This window comes from Lepus europaeus, chromosome 4, assembly GCF_033115175.1.
Source record: "Lepus europaeus isolate LE1 chromosome 4, mLepTim1.pri, whole genome shotgun sequence".
Taxonomy (NCBI): domain Eukaryota; kingdom Metazoa; phylum Chordata; class Mammalia; order Lagomorpha; family Leporidae; genus Lepus; species Lepus europaeus.
This window is the reverse complement of record NC_084830.1, coordinates 17360205-17375041: the sequence shown is the minus strand read 5'-3', so window position 1 is coordinate 17375041 and position 14837 is coordinate 17360205. Positions and strand designations below refer to the sequence as shown.

The 14837-nt window shown below is 53.3% G+C and overlaps 1 long non-coding RNA gene across 1 annotated transcript; it reads left to right on the top strand.

The window, feature by feature from the left end:
- The first annotated feature begins 899 nt into the window (after nucleotides 1-899).
- On the top strand, nucleotides 900-13344 carry LOC133758276 (uncharacterized). The gene is made up of 3 exons (XR_009865778.1): nucleotides 900-1184; nucleotides 3497-3815; nucleotides 13188-13344. It is a non-coding gene; the product is annotated as an uncharacterized LOC133758276 (long non-coding RNA).
- The last annotated feature ends 1493 nt before the right edge of the window (nucleotides 13345-14837 follow it).

The window sequence follows — 14837 nt, the reverse complement described above, 5'->3', positions numbered from 1 at the left end:
TCACACGGGGCGGAGGACTGCAGGTCCCTACAGCTGTGGCCAGAATTTCTGCTGAATCTCTCTTGAGGGGTCTTGGAAAGAATCAGTGATGTGGTAGGCAAAAGCCAAGGGTCTCAGTCCGAGCTCTGCCAATCATGAGCCCTAGGTCTGATGTCACATGTCCCTTAGGCTGACTCTGAGCTCAGTGGTCTCTCCTGTGCAATGAGGTTTTGTTTTTTTTTAACTTTGCCTGCGATGGCTGAGAACATGGATTCTCAAGCTAGACTGCCTGCTGCCTGGATTCAAGTCCAAACTATGCCTCTTCCTCTTTGCGACCTTGAGCTGGTCAGGTAACCTGCCTCTTCTTAATCTCCCAAAGTGGGAATGGCAGTGGCACCCTCCTCCTGGGGCTCTTGGCAGGGCTGACATGAACCAGTGAGTGGCTTTGAGTTGCCGTTGTCCTTAGCGAGATGGAAAAAAAAAAAAAAAGAAGGTAGAAACGGTCCTTAGGGTTTTAACCTACCATGAGAGGTGAGGTCTGTTTGCTGCACCTACCTGTTTGGGGGAATATTTGCCTTTTGGCAACAGGTAACCAGAACCCAGAACTGGTCAGACTGGCACTGTCCTGCACACACACACACACACACACACTACTCTGCCTGACCTCTGGTTTTAAATCTTCTAGCCATCAGCCATCAGACCAGACAGGGTGTGGGGAAATGTCCACAAACTGGCAGCTCCAGGGCCCCAGGAACTGGCCTGATTGAGCACTGGATCAGAATCCAAAGACCTGGTTCTGATCTGAACCTAGCTTTAGTCCCTGGGCAAAGTCCCCAGAGCCCTCTGAGCGTCGATCTGCCCTTTGCCACAGGGCAATCCGGGATTGTCATTAATCCACTGTGGGAGACAGCAGACGCAAACAGGTGTTGCAAACAGGAACTCTCCATGTATTCAAACTTGGGGAGCGGATTACCGTGGAGTGGAACTTCCAGCCCACAGGGCACCTGCCCGCCGGGAGACTGAGGCACTGCTTGTCCTCAGCGGGTGTCCAAGCCTGTGGAGGCCCAGGAAGACCTCACACGCTGGGACTTGGCAGGCAGACGACAGCCCAGGGGCACTGGAGGGTGCTGTGGTGTGACTGTGTCTTCCAGATTTCCGGTCTTGCAAACTTTATCCCCAAGTCCTGAGTTAATGAGGTTGGACAGGTGAGACCTTTGGGAGGTGATTGGGTCCCCAGGGCTCTGCCCTCGTGGACAGATAACCTAATCATGGTTTAATGGCTTAATGGCTTAGTAGGTAAGTGTGGGAGTCTTCCAGGCAGCTTGTTCGGTTTCGCCGTGGGATGCTCTCCACTGTGTTATGATGCAGCCTCACCAGATGCCGGTGTCATATCCTTGGACTTCCTTAGCCTGCAGAGCTGTCAGCTACATAAGCTTGTAGTCTTCCTGGATCATTCGCTCTGTGCTGTTAAGTTACAGCCACAGAAATGGGACACGACAGGGGTGAGGCCACGTTCCTGATGGGCCATGGGGACACTTGAGTTCTTACCTCTGCCTGCTCTATTCTCCTGTTCTGCGAGCGAGAGGATGGTGACAGAAAGCAACACAGTGTGACTGGGTACAGCCCAACGAGCGACTGCATAGGAAGTCATTTTGCACGGAAATGACTACGCCACAGAAACAGCACTGGCCAGGAGCTTTGGCTCCCCCATGGCTATGGGGCAGGCATGCTGTGTGACCTCAGACAGTCCTCTTCCCACCCTGAGCCTGGGGCCGTGTCAGTCATTGCCAGGCCTGGTACATGAGTGTGTCAGCCTGCGGGGGTGGGGGTAAGAGATGCAGATAGCTCACCCCAGTGCAGACCAACTCGGAATGACTGGGGTGCGCCACTGGGATCATTTCCAGCCTACACAGTCGTTGCCAGTGGTCAAGCAGGGCTGGGACTAGTTGGTCCCAACGTCCGAGAAAGTTCCTTCTGACTTGGGCTTGTTTGATTTCTAAAAAAGCTCATGGGATTTGACAGTCACAGGGGCCCCCAGTGCTGTTAAGAATGGGGGATTGTTGCCCAGCAACAGGGCCCGAGTTCTCGGCTCTGGCTGTGTGTGTGTCAGAAGTACCTGGGGGGCTTCCAAAAAATGTCTGTGACAGTGCCCCACTCAAAGCCGGTGCATAGGTCTTTGGGGGGGAACACCCCTAATTTCCAACTCTATGGGTGGTTCTAATGTGCAACTGGAGTTGGGAGCCACCGGTGTAAAAAGAGCCCTGCTCTGGGTCCCCTCTGTTCCCTGTGCAGGGTGCTTGTAGCTGCTGTGGGGTCAGCCTCCTCCCGCAGAACGTGGCTCTGAGAGAGGCAGATGGTTAGTGGCGAAGGACACAGACTTTTACCTCCTTAAGGGCTGTGTGATTTGGAATAAGTCTCTGACCCTCTCTGAGCCCCAGTTCCTCTGTTTGTAAGATGGGGCTGGCAACAGTTATCAGCCCCAGGGAGCTGTGGCGGTTGAAGGTGGAAACACACACACAGCAGGGCTTGGCGCATAGTCAGTACCCCACCATCTGAGAGCGGGGTCTGTGCCTTGTTCATTCCCAGATGCCGCTGGGAGACTCTGGAAGCTCCAACAGAGACCTGCCATATTGACTCCAGAGGATCCTCTCCATCTCCCTGTAGCCTGCCTTGATTTCCCCTGAAGCTCGTTTGCTAAGCCTGCAGTTCTAAACCTCGGTTGTGGACCGGAATCTCAGGGAGAACTTTAGCAAATGCAGACCACCCAGCCCCACCCTCTCCTGTCTCCCCAGCCCCAATCACAGCTCTTATTCAGCAGGTGTGGCTGGGCCCAGGGACTTGGGAAATGCCCCCTAAGTGACTTGGCTGCCTAGCTGAGCCTGAGAAACATTGTACTCCATTTGTTTTTTTTTTTTTTTTTTTTTGGACAGGCAGAGTGGACAGTGAGAGAGAGAGACAGAGAGAAAGGTCTTCCTTTTTGCCGTTGGTTCACCCTCCAATGGCCGCTGCGGCCGGCGCATCTTGCTGATCCGAAGCCAGGAGCCAGGTGTTTCTCCTGGTCTCCCATGCGGGTGCAGGGCCCAAGCACTTGGGCCATCCTCCACTGCCTTTCCGGGCCATAGCAGAGAGCTGGCCTGGAAGAGGGGCAACTGGGACAGAACCCGGTGCCCCGACCGGGACTAGAACCCGGTGTGCCGGCGCTGCTAGGCGGAGGATTAGCCTGTTAAGCCACGGCACTGGCCTCATTGTACTCCATTTGTAACTCCTGGTGAGCCTGTTGGTTTACCTTTGCATATACCTTTGTTTACTTTGTGTACACACCTGTGCATCAGAGGAAAGTCATTTATGAATGTGTATTTGTGACTCAGGGAATAAAACTTTATCAAATTATTTTTTAATGATGGGGGGGAGTTTTCCGTGGAGTCTTATATTCTCTTGTCTTGTGGCAGCTTGAAAAATGTATTTTTCAGTAACGTTCATCACGAGGCAGAGTCTTGTTTTCTACTCTTTGACACAGGGCTGGTCCTGAGTTGCTCTGACCGGCAGGCTTTGCGGCTCTCATCTCAATCTCTCAGAACTCTTTGCTGAGACCGCTACAGAAGGGACTACTCACCAGGCTGAAGGATGAGAGGCCACGTGGAGGAGAACGGAGGTGGTCCAGCCAAGTCAGCACACCCCCCCACCAAACTCCCGGGTGACGCCATCTTGGACTGTCCACTCCAACTGCTCACCCACAAATGCTGCCTCGTGAGTGAGCCCAGGCAAGACCAGCCGAGAAACTGTCCAGCCAATCAGCAGGATTGTGAGAAAGAACACATCAGTATTGTCTTAAGCCGGTATGTTGGGTTTGTCACGTAGCAAGGGATATTGGAGAAACACCATATCTCTCTCTTTCAACCCAGGGTCTGTATCAACAGGAAAGGTAGCCAGGAAAAAGAGGTAAAATGGGTAGAATTGGAGCAACACTAACCCTCCATCTGTCCTGGAGACGGAGCCCATGTCCCAGGTTAGCCTAAGATGTTAAGTAGCCCAGAGGTCCACGTGGGGCTACTGAGGCTGGGGTGATACAGACCCTGTGTGGCCTGTAGTTATCCTGTAGGTGACCCAGGCTTTGGCCACCCTGACATCCCTGCCTACATTCATGGTAACATCTATTCTGTGGCCCCGGGGCCTTGGGAAAACTTGGCGCAATCATGAATGAGTTAAATGCTCTCTGATCGTAAGCCAGAGGGCCTGTTTCCATTTTCAAAACTCCATGTGTCAGTGGCGCTAATGCAATGTCTAGCAATGTCTTGAGCAAGTGACCGGCAGGGGACATAGGATGCTGTTTACTCAAGATAGCCTCATCACGCAAAAGCAGCTTGCCTAACCAGGTTTGTAAGCAGTTGTTACGAGACCACCGTTGCAACAGGGATTGCTCTGGGGGCTGGTCCCCAGATGGGCTGGTCCCTTCAGGCCAAGTCTGGGGCCATCACCCTATTTCTGGAGCCCTTGGGACTCTGGTTCCCTGGAAAAGAGCAAAGCAAAAGCATAGTTGGGAAAGCCCATCAGATATGGAGTGACCCTTGTAAGAAGTCTTCATGCGTCCCTCCTGGATCAGTGGAGGGGGGTGGGTGGTGGCTCAGGACCCGTGGAGGGTGAAAACAGTGGGTGTCTGCTTGCTGAGTGCTGACTTGGGCTTTTGAAAGGCATGGTGGCCGGCGCCACGGCTCACTAGGCTAATCCTCCACCTGCGGCACTGGCACCCTGGGTTCTAGTCCTAGTTGGGGTGCCAGATTCTGTCCCGGTTCTTCCTCTTCCAGGCCAGCTCTCTGCTGTGGCCCGGGGAAGGCAGTGGAGGATGGCCCAAGTGCTTGGCCCTACACCTGCATGGGACACCAGGAGAAGCACCTGGCTCCTGGCTTTGGATCAGCGCAGCTTGCGGGCCATAGTATTCCAGCTTTAGCAGCCATTTGGGGGATGAACCAATGGAAGGAAGACCTTTCTCTCTGTCTCTCTTTCTCACTGTCTAACTCTGCCTGTCAAAAAAAAAAAGGCATGGTATGGATAATGGGCCTTTGGGGTTGCGGGTGGGGCATAATTCTTTCTTCAGCAGCGAAACCATGGTGGATGGGGAACCACACACCCCACCTACTCTCAGGGTTGGCCCTAATGGGTGTTTTCCAGAAGCTCAAACTATTTTAGATCCTTCACCTTTTCTATCCCTTCCTCTCGGACAGGGTCTGAGTTACAGCCATCGCTACCATCACTACTACCAGCACCACCACTTACTCCCTCATGTGAACAGCTCTGTAAGATCTGAAAGCTCTTTCTCATGTTCTCTCTATTAATTCTCACAGCAATCTCATTGTACCCATTTTGTAGCTGGAGAAAGAGAGGGTCAGAGAAGTTCAAGGTCTGACACAAGTTTCTAAGTCAGTTGTCCCACAGACACAGCAATGGGTCCAGAGTGGGAACTGCGTACACAATGTGACATTTTCTGGCAGTCACATGTGTAAAGGAAAGAAACAGAATGCAAATTTCATCACACACACATACACACACACACACACACATATATATACTTTTTAAAAAAGATTTATTTATTTATTTGAAAGTCAGAGTTACACACAGAGAGAAGGAGAGGCAGAGAGAGAGAAAGAGAGAGAGAGAGAGGTCTTCCATCCACTGGTTCACTCCCTAATTGGCTGCAACAGCTGGAGCTGCACTTAACTGAAGGCAGGAGCCAGGAGCTTCTTCTAGGTCTCTCACATGGGTGCAGGGACCCAAGGACTTGGGCCATCTTTTACTGCTTTTCCAGGCCATACCAGAGAGCTGGATCGGAAGTGGAGCAGCCGGGACTCAACCAGTGCCCATATGGGATGCCGGCACCACAGGCGGCGGCTTTACCTGCTACACCACAGCGCCGGCCCCTCATCTTATATTTTAACTCAGTATCTCCAAGATACTATCATTTTAGCACACAATCAACAGAAAGGTTGTTGAGTGGTTTTACATTTCCTTTTCAAGTTGAGTTCTTCAGGTCTGGGGTGTGTTTTGCTCTTTTGCCGTCTGGTGGCTGTGGGGTTGGCCAGCCCGATTCCAGCTCACCTCACTGCCTGCACTCCTCTCCTCCTTACAGATGTCTGGTTTCCCACCACAAGCATCTTATCGTCTCCATTTCTCAAAGGAGGCGCTGGGCCAAGGCACTTCATTGCGTCTCTGCCGTTTTCTGATTCCACAAGGAAGCCAGCATTCTGCCCAGGTTTCCCTTAGACCCAGGGCCCAAGGAATGTGGAGAAAGAACCCTGAACACCTACACGCCAGGAGCTTAGGACGCCTCCCCCACGGCCTGGCAGGGGCGAGCAGTGACGTTTACACAATCCTAGAGACATAGATGCACAGACACACGGATGCTCAGTAGAGCATGACCCACAGGGGCAGACAGACACGGGGAGGCACAGCACCCACGGTGGCACTTCTGAGCGTGTTCTTGTGCACCTGCACAAGCATCCCTGCTCTCACTGGGGCCATCTTTCCCGTGAGCACGTGCCGGCCACTTTCTCTGTGTGGTTGCCGGGCACTTCTGCTTCCGGGCTATGGCAAACGGAGTTTGCGTAGCTGAAGACAAGCTTCAGGCACCCCTCCCCCCAACAAACCTTCAAAATCGTCTTATCAGATAGGTACTATTAAAATTGAAAAACTGTAGACAAGTAGGGGAAGAGAGAGAGAGGAGCGAGAGAGAGAGATCGGCGCTGGGGTGTAGTGGGTAAAGCTATCACCTGCCGTGCTGGCAGACCCTGCTGCTCCACTTCCGATCCAGTTCTCTGCTATGGCCTGGGAAAGCAGTAGAAGATGGCCCAAGTCCTTGGGCCCCTGCTCTTGTGTGGAAGACCTGGAAGAAGCTCCTGGCTCCTGGCTTCAGATCTGATTCTTCAGATCAGCCCAGCTCCCGCTGTTGCAGTCATTTGGGGAGTCAACCAGAGGATGGAACATCTCTCTCTCTTTCTCTCTGTGCCTCTGCCTTTCAAATAAATAAATATTTCTGCATTTCAAATAAATAAACAAATCTTAAGAGAGAGAGAAAGAAAGAGAGAGAGAGGGAGAGAGAGACAATGTCCCACCTGCTTGTTCACTCCCCAGAGGCAATGGCTGGGACTGGGCCAGGCTGAATCTGGGAGCCAGGAACTCAATCAAGTCTCCCAGGTGGGAGGCAGGGACCCACTACCTGAGCCATCATCTGTTGCCTCACAGGGTCCATATGAGCAGGGAGCTGGAGGCACATATGGGCCCCAGGGTGCTCTGAGATGGGGCGTGGCAGTCTCAAGCAACATCCCGACTGCTGGCCAAAGGCCTGCCCCAAGGTACGGACGGGTACTGCCCCGGTTTTGCCAGGAGGAGGTGAATGCCTTTGGCAAGGTCCAGCAGCTCTGTCCCGTCTTGTGCTGGCCTGGGTCTGGACCCGCTGCTGAGTTCTCAGCCAGGGCAGAGTGGAACTACAGGTGGGGGTGGGCTCCTCCCCGGGAGCGAGAGGGGAGAGGTGTCTGTGGGTGGGACCCTGTGCTGTGGGCCGGTGGGCGCCGCAGCAACCTTGTTTGGGGGGACGTGCATAATTGCGAGAGGGTGGTGGCCTTGGCGTGGAGAGGGCTCTGTCCCAGTGTCTGGGCTCCTTCTCCATCCCCTCTACTCTGGATCCAAGTGAGGCGGCCGGTCCAGGCACTCCAAGGCCTTGGCTCGTCCCGATTAGCTCGTCCCTGGGTGGAGGATGTTCCCTGAGTGTCTTTTTTGGCCCCCGGGGGCATTGCCCAACTCTGTGTTTGCCACATGGTCGCCCTGTCCCAGGGTTTTGAAATGAAGTGCGTAAAGAGAAGGCAGAGGTTTTGTTGTGTTGTTTTTTCCCACAGAGCAGTTTCTCTGCACCGTGGGGGGGGGGGGGGTGGATGTGGGACTTCTGAGAGAGACATGTGTCCTAATTGCAAAAAGAGGAGGGAGAGCTGACACGGTGGCCTTGGGGAGAAGTGACTGTCCGATGGCAGGGGTGGTTAGGCAGCTTGGGGACCGCGGAGGGAGGGAGTTGCTTCAGGAGATCTGGTCACAGAACCAAGGCTGCAGCCCCCTGTGGGACGAGCCATTAGCTTTGGGGATGGGTCCGTGTAGTGGCTCCTGGGGCTTGGGGGAGACGTGAGGAGTGAGAGAGTGACCGTGAGGCCCAGTGGTATTAAACACTGACGCTAAGCTGGGGCATGGTGGCTGTGTGTGTTTTCGGTGGGGTGTAATGAGAGGATTTGAGTAGTACATTTAGAGTGTGTCCAGAGGCCGGCACGGTGGCGTAGCAGGTAAAGCTGCCGCCTGCCTTGCCAGCATCCCATATGGGCGCCGGTTCAAGTCCCGGCTGCTCCACTTCTGATCCAGCTCTCTGCTATGGCCTGGGAAATTAGTAGATGATGGCTCAAGTCCTTGGGCCCCTGCACCTGTGTGGGGGACCCGGTAGAAGCTCCTAGCTCCTGGCTTCAGATTGGTGCAGCTCCAGCTGTTGCGGCCAATTGGGGAGTGAACCAGCGAATGGAAGACCTCTCTCTCTCTCTGCCTCTCCTTCTCTGTGTAACTCTGACTTTCAAATAAATAAATAAGTAAATAAATAAATCAATCTTTTTTAAAGGAGTGTGTCCAGTAACAAGTAATGGAAAACCCAACCCGTGGCCATTTAAATGAGGAGGGGTTCTTTTTTTCACGAAGCAAGAAGTCTTCTACTGCCTTCCCAGGTGCAATTGCAGGGAGCTGGATCAGAAGTGGAGCAGCTGGGACTTGACCCATCACTCTGATGTGGGTTGCCGGTGTCCCAAGTGGCAGTCCAACCCGCTGCAGCTCAGTGCCATCCCTGCCATCTTTAGGACACATCCCTTAACGGGCTTTCTCCTGTGATGTAGAGAGAACACCCATCTTGCGAGGCGGTGGCTGTGAGGCTCAAGTGCGAGGGGCGTGGCCCAGGAGGCCGGGGAGAGCAGTGGGGCCCTGGCCAGCTGGTGGCGGCAGCAATGGCTGCCACCCTGTGTCTGTCATGGACTGGCCCTGGGCCAGCCGCCCAGCGAGGGACATCAGCCTCTAGTTCCTTTCCGGAAGTTCGCAGCCCAGCAGCCAGCGAACGTCCCATGGGCTCATGGAACGGAGGAAGGGACATTCAAAATAGGAAGGCTTATGGGTGGAGAGAGGGATTTGTGTTTTCTTTTTTCCAAAAAGAAAAGAAATGTTTCATGTTACGTGCTTGTGTTTTTCCCGTCAAAAGGAGAAAGGAGGGGAAACAGTGAACGCGGCTTCCTTTCAAGAGAACGTGTCAGTGACTAAACAGGAGCACAAGGCCCCTCATCTTGGTCCCCGAGAGTGGCCTGAGCGAAAATTCAATTTCCGCACATCCAGTAATTCGCTAATTCATGGTTGATATTTAACAAAGGCAGGAGCTACATCTGTGGGTGAAATGAATAATACCCCCCCACTGTGGTTTGCTGTGAGCACCTGCACTTTCCTGCTTTGTGAGTCTGCACGCCTACAGAACCCAAGTCCCCTCTAAATGCTGATGGGTAGCCAGTGTGTGCGGTAGGTGGGAGCAATCAGAGAAGGCTTCCTGGAGGAGGTGAACTTCGTGGCACATTTTAGGAAGCAGGGATCCATGGAGAGGAGCAAGGCCTCGGAGGGCTGGAAATATTCATGTGAAGGCTCAGGTGCAGAAGCCACAGTGAGAGCAGCCCGGGGAGGCAAGGCCTGGGGCTGCTCAGGCTCTGAAACTCTTGGGGGTGAGAGGAGGCAGTGCCTCAGGTGGGAATGAGTCCCAAGGGATTCAGAGGATGGAGGGTGGGGAGGAAGGGTGCTGCTGTGGCCTTGGCCCCGTCTGGAACCCCTGCTGAGAAACTGGAGGTCCACCCGGGTCCCGTCCCAGCCCCAATTAATTTCTTTTTAATTATTTATTTATTTAATTATTTATTTTTAAAAATATTTATTTATTTATGTGAAAGGCAGTGTGGGGCAGGAGCGGGGGAGGGAGAGATGTCTTCCATCTGCTGGTTCACTCCCCAAATGTCCATGACGGCCAGAGCTGGGCCAAGCCAAAACCAGACGTGAGGAGCTTCTTCTGGGTCTCCCAGAAGCACTTGGGTGCTTGAGCCCCTGCCATCCATCCGTATGTGGTAACTGAAGTCCATCCATGTGGAAGACCTGTGTGGAGTTCCAGCTTCCTGGCTTTGGCCTGGCCCAGACCTGGCTGTTGTGGTCATTTGGAAAGTGAACCCGGGGCCAGCGCTGTGGTATAAAAGGCTAAGCCTCTGCCTGTGGCGCCTGCATACCATGTGGGCACTGGGTCACGTCCTGGCTGCTTCTCTTCCAATCTGGCTCTCTGCTATGGCCTGGGAAGGCAGTGGAAGATGGCCCCTGCATCTGAATGGGAGACCCGGAAAAAGCTCCTGGCACCTGGCTTTGGATTAGCCCAACTCCAGCCATTGTGGCCATTTGGGGATCGAACCATTGGATGGAAGACTTTTCTTTCTATTTCTCTCTGTGTGTGTCTGTAAATCTACTTCTCAAATAAATAAAATCTTAAAAAAAAAAGTGAACCAGTAGGTGAAAGAAAGATCCACCTGTCTCTCTCTGCCTCTCTCTCTCTTTCTCTGTCACTCTGCCTTTCATATGAATGACTAAATAAATCTTTAAAAAGGAAAGTGAATCGGGAAGTGCAGAGCTGGGATTTGAGCCCAGCCTCCGAGCTGAGAGAGCGTAGTCTTCATTGTGTTGTGCTTGCTCGGCGTGGACATTGCTCGCATTCTGGGCTGTGTGTGGTTTTGCTGTGGCGAGGGCTTGGCAGCACCCCTCGCCTCTGCCTGCGAAATGTCAGGGGACTGCCTCCCCCCCAGGGTTGTGACAACCAATCAGATAGGTGGCAAACACACCCTGGGACACTGGCAGGTGTCCTCTAGGGGAACAAAACCCCTGAGGCTGAGAAACACTGTCACACCACAGAGAACTTCTTTGGTACCCTTTGCAGGGTCCCCCCAGCAGCGTAGACAGCGGGTAGCACTCTGTGTGACTGCCTGCTGTCACTCTCTGGGTTTGCACTTGACCCCGAGATAGGCCCAGGCTATGGAAGATGCGCTGGAGTGAGGATTTGAAATTGGACAAGACATGCCTGCCCACTGTAGATTCACGCCTACAGTCTCTGTAGCGCTCACTGCTTGATGTAGCCCCTGGGCGGCTGCAGCATCGCCGGGCACTTTCTCCAAGAACTGGGGACTTTCATGCCTCTTGGCACACCTATGAACTCACACTTTACTGGGGAAAGCCCGGCTGCTGCTGGTACAATCAGCAGCATTGTGCAAATCAGGAAATCACCCCCTTTTTCAGCCCCGTTCCAGGGCGCAGTCTTGGTGGGCAGCACACACACCGGTTCTTGTCTCCCTCAGCATCTTAGATATGGCCGAGTCCACAGCCTGCTCAACCATTCACAGCCGCCCCGGGTTGGAAAGTTTTGCTGACTCTGCATGAGGACCTGGATAGCTGAAGTCCAGGGATAAAGCCTGCACGCGCTTTGAGACTGAAGACTTGACCCTTGCTTTCCCTCCCCCAGTTCCGCTCTGGACTTGACACATTTATTCCTGCGGCAAACAGAGTAGGCCTGTCCGTTGTGCAAGCGCAGTTTCCGGAGCTTTGGTTTGGAGCCTCAGAAATGCGGGAGTGCAGATCTCCAAGTCTGGTTCGGGAATGCTCTCAGAGGATCTGGGAGATCCGGGGACTTTCTTCACATCCTCAAGCCCAGACAGCACATTGCAACACACCGAATACAGAAGCAGATGCAAAAGTCCACCTGGCTTTTCGCAAGCCCCGCATTCAGACTTGCAAAGTGAAAACAGCCTCATCCTTCTCACTTGTTTTCGGTTTTAGAACAAGGGAGATTCTTCTTGCACAGATTCCATTGCTGGTCACGGGCAATGGGTTTACCACTGCTATTTTAGGTGAAATAATAAAGACCAAAAATTTATTATTGTTTAAGATTTATTGATTTATTTGAAAGTCAGGGTGACAGAGAGATAGGGAAAGAGAGAAAGAGAGAAAGAGAGAGAGAGAAAAAGAGAGAGAGATCTTCCATCTATTGGTTCTTTTCTCAAATGGCCTTAATAGCCATGTCTGGGCCAAGTGAAAGCCAGGGGCCACGGACTCCATCCGGGTCTCCCATGTGGGTGGCAGGGGCCCAAGCACTTGGGCCATCTTCTGTTGTCTTAGAATCAGCGGGGAGCTGGATCATAAGTAGAACATCTGAGACTCGAACTGGTGCCCACATGGGATGCTGGCATTGTAGATAGCGTATTAACCGGCTGCTCCATGACACTGGCCCCGGGATTAAAATGATCTTATTTTTCAAGTCTGATACAGCAAATATCAAATCGTGTCAAGAACAGTCCACAAATATGAGAGCATGTTAGGGGCTTCCATAACTCCTAAGAGTAACCAGTTCCCGACCCCTAGTGTTGGAGAACTGCTCCTGTATTGGCAGTGCCCTGAGCTTGGAGAGCAACTGGCTTTCCCTCCAGCGCCAGCCCTGTGCCTTGGCAGCTGGTTGAGCACCTCTGGGAAGTTTCTAGACTTTTCTGAGCCTCAGTTTTTCTCATCTGTACAATGGGAGCCTTGTGGCGTGTGAGCATTTCAGCTGTTGTCTAGACCTAGGTTCTGTTGGAGGGGACCCCGGGGTGGCTTCAAGGGGTTTGTGTTCCGGGGCTGGGCACAGGGGTGGGGCTCTGAGCATGTCTTCCACCGCCCCCGCAAGGTAAATATGTGCGGATTGGGAAAGTTGGTCAAAGGAATGGAATTCAGTTTGTGAAATAGCTTCAAAGGGGAATTGGAGGCAATGGTTCTGCTTTGATTATTTTGATCGTAACCACTTTAAAGTTTTGTAAAACTCTGTTTACTCTCTCCTCTCTCCGTCTTTCTCTCTCACTGACTCTCTCAGAGGGGACTTCTCAGGGTGCAAATGAGCTGGCCCTTGCTGGAGTCCCCTCAGGTAGATGCCAGCCGTGTCTGGGGTGTGCTGCCCTGGGCCTGGCTTGGAGAGGGACGCAGGTGCAGGTGAGCTCCGCCTGCTACGGGGTGCAAGGCTGACCGGGGTGGCCGTGCAGGGGCTTGGTCCCCAGGCCTGGAGAAGGCGCCTCCCTCAGCCTGTCACAAGGCCTGCGACTTAGGTTCTTGTTTACCAGGAAACTTCTCAGAAGATAAAAGAGCCGCTTGCTAGGACAGGCCCTGCAGATCAGAGCAGCAGGGTGAAGCTGCTGCCTGCGACACGGGTGTCCCATATTGAAGTGCCGGCGGGAGTCCCAGCTGCTCCACTCCCCATCCAGATCGCTGTGATTTCGCCTGAGGTGGCAACGGAGGATGGTCCCTGTCACGTACATGGGAGACCAGGATGGGGTTCTTGGCTTCTGGCTTTGGCTTGGTGCAGACCTGGCTGTTGAGGCCATTTGGGAAGAGAACCAGCAGATGGACAGTCTGTCTGTCTGTCTGTCTCCCTCTGTCTTTCCAATGTAAATAAATAAATAAGCAAATATTTACAAACATACAGTAACGTGTTACCAACCATCCCCATGCGCGGTGAAGTGAGCCACTTGGTAACAGAAAGCACGGGACAGAGAACAGACCAGTTTTGAATGCTGCAGTTCTCACTGAGTGTCAATTTCTTTGCTCCCTCCCCCTGGGAGCTGCTGGGAGCCACCCCTTGTACTAGGACCAACCCTGGAGCTGATGAGCCTAAGGGCTTTAGGTCTGAGCGTCAGCTCTCTCTGTCCCTCAGCCTCTGAAACCAGATCTTTGCTTTATTTGTCCCAATTCTGGGTCCAAGTCTTTTATGACCCCAGATAACTCAGCCCTGCTTGGCTAAATACCGAGAAAAACCAAACTGGAAATTTGTGTCGCAATATCTAGGAGCTTGGCTGGACCATGAGGTCCTTGTACTGATCTTGAAGACACTGTTGTCCTTCTAATGAATTTTTGGTTGTTTAGCTCAGAGCTGTCACTGAGGGCTTAGGCAGAATAAGGTCACGCCAGTGCCCCAGGTCCACATCCTAACCACTAGGACCTGTGGCTACGCTACCTCTCGTGGCAAAAAAGAGGACTCTGATGGTGGAATCAGGTTAATTATTTTACGATGAGAGTCCCCCGGATTATCCGGGTGGCCCCAGTGTAATCACTCCAGTTCTTATGAGAGGGAGGCAGACAGAGCCCTGGTGACCGACACAGATGTTGGACTGATGTAATTGCTGGCAATGAAGACGGAGGAAGGGGCCGTGGGCCAAGAGATGCAGGTGGCTTCTAGAAGCTGGAAAAGACGAGGAAACCGACTGTCCCCTGGAGCCTCTAGGAATGAAATTCTGCTGAGCCTGCGGTTTCAGTGCAGCGAGATCCCTGTTGGGTTTCTGACCTCCAGAATTCTGCTACTACATCCATGTGGGTCTGAGTCACTGGGTTTGCGGGATCTTGCCACAGCGGCCGTAGCAAATGCAGACCGCTGGAAGAGGAGCTGTCAGAAGCAGAGCCGGTGGTGGGTGAATAACTCAAAGGGTACTGGGAGGGTTCCCGGTGTAGATACAGCAGGGGCTGTCCCCCCTGGAGCCTGCAGGCGGCAGGGGCCCGGTGCCTCTGCTGAGTGGGGTGGCGTGGGGTGGTCAGCGCTAGGCGAAAGCTGCGGATCAAGGGCAGAGAAGGGAGCCGCTGTTTCTGCTCCATGGGCTCCCGGGAGGACTCAGCTCCTGGGAGCATCGGAGTCAGTGCTGGAGGGGAGACACAAGGTTCCCACAGATGAGATGGGCAGAGGGAACTGTGCAAGGAGAGGCAGAGAGGTGGCAAAGTTCAAC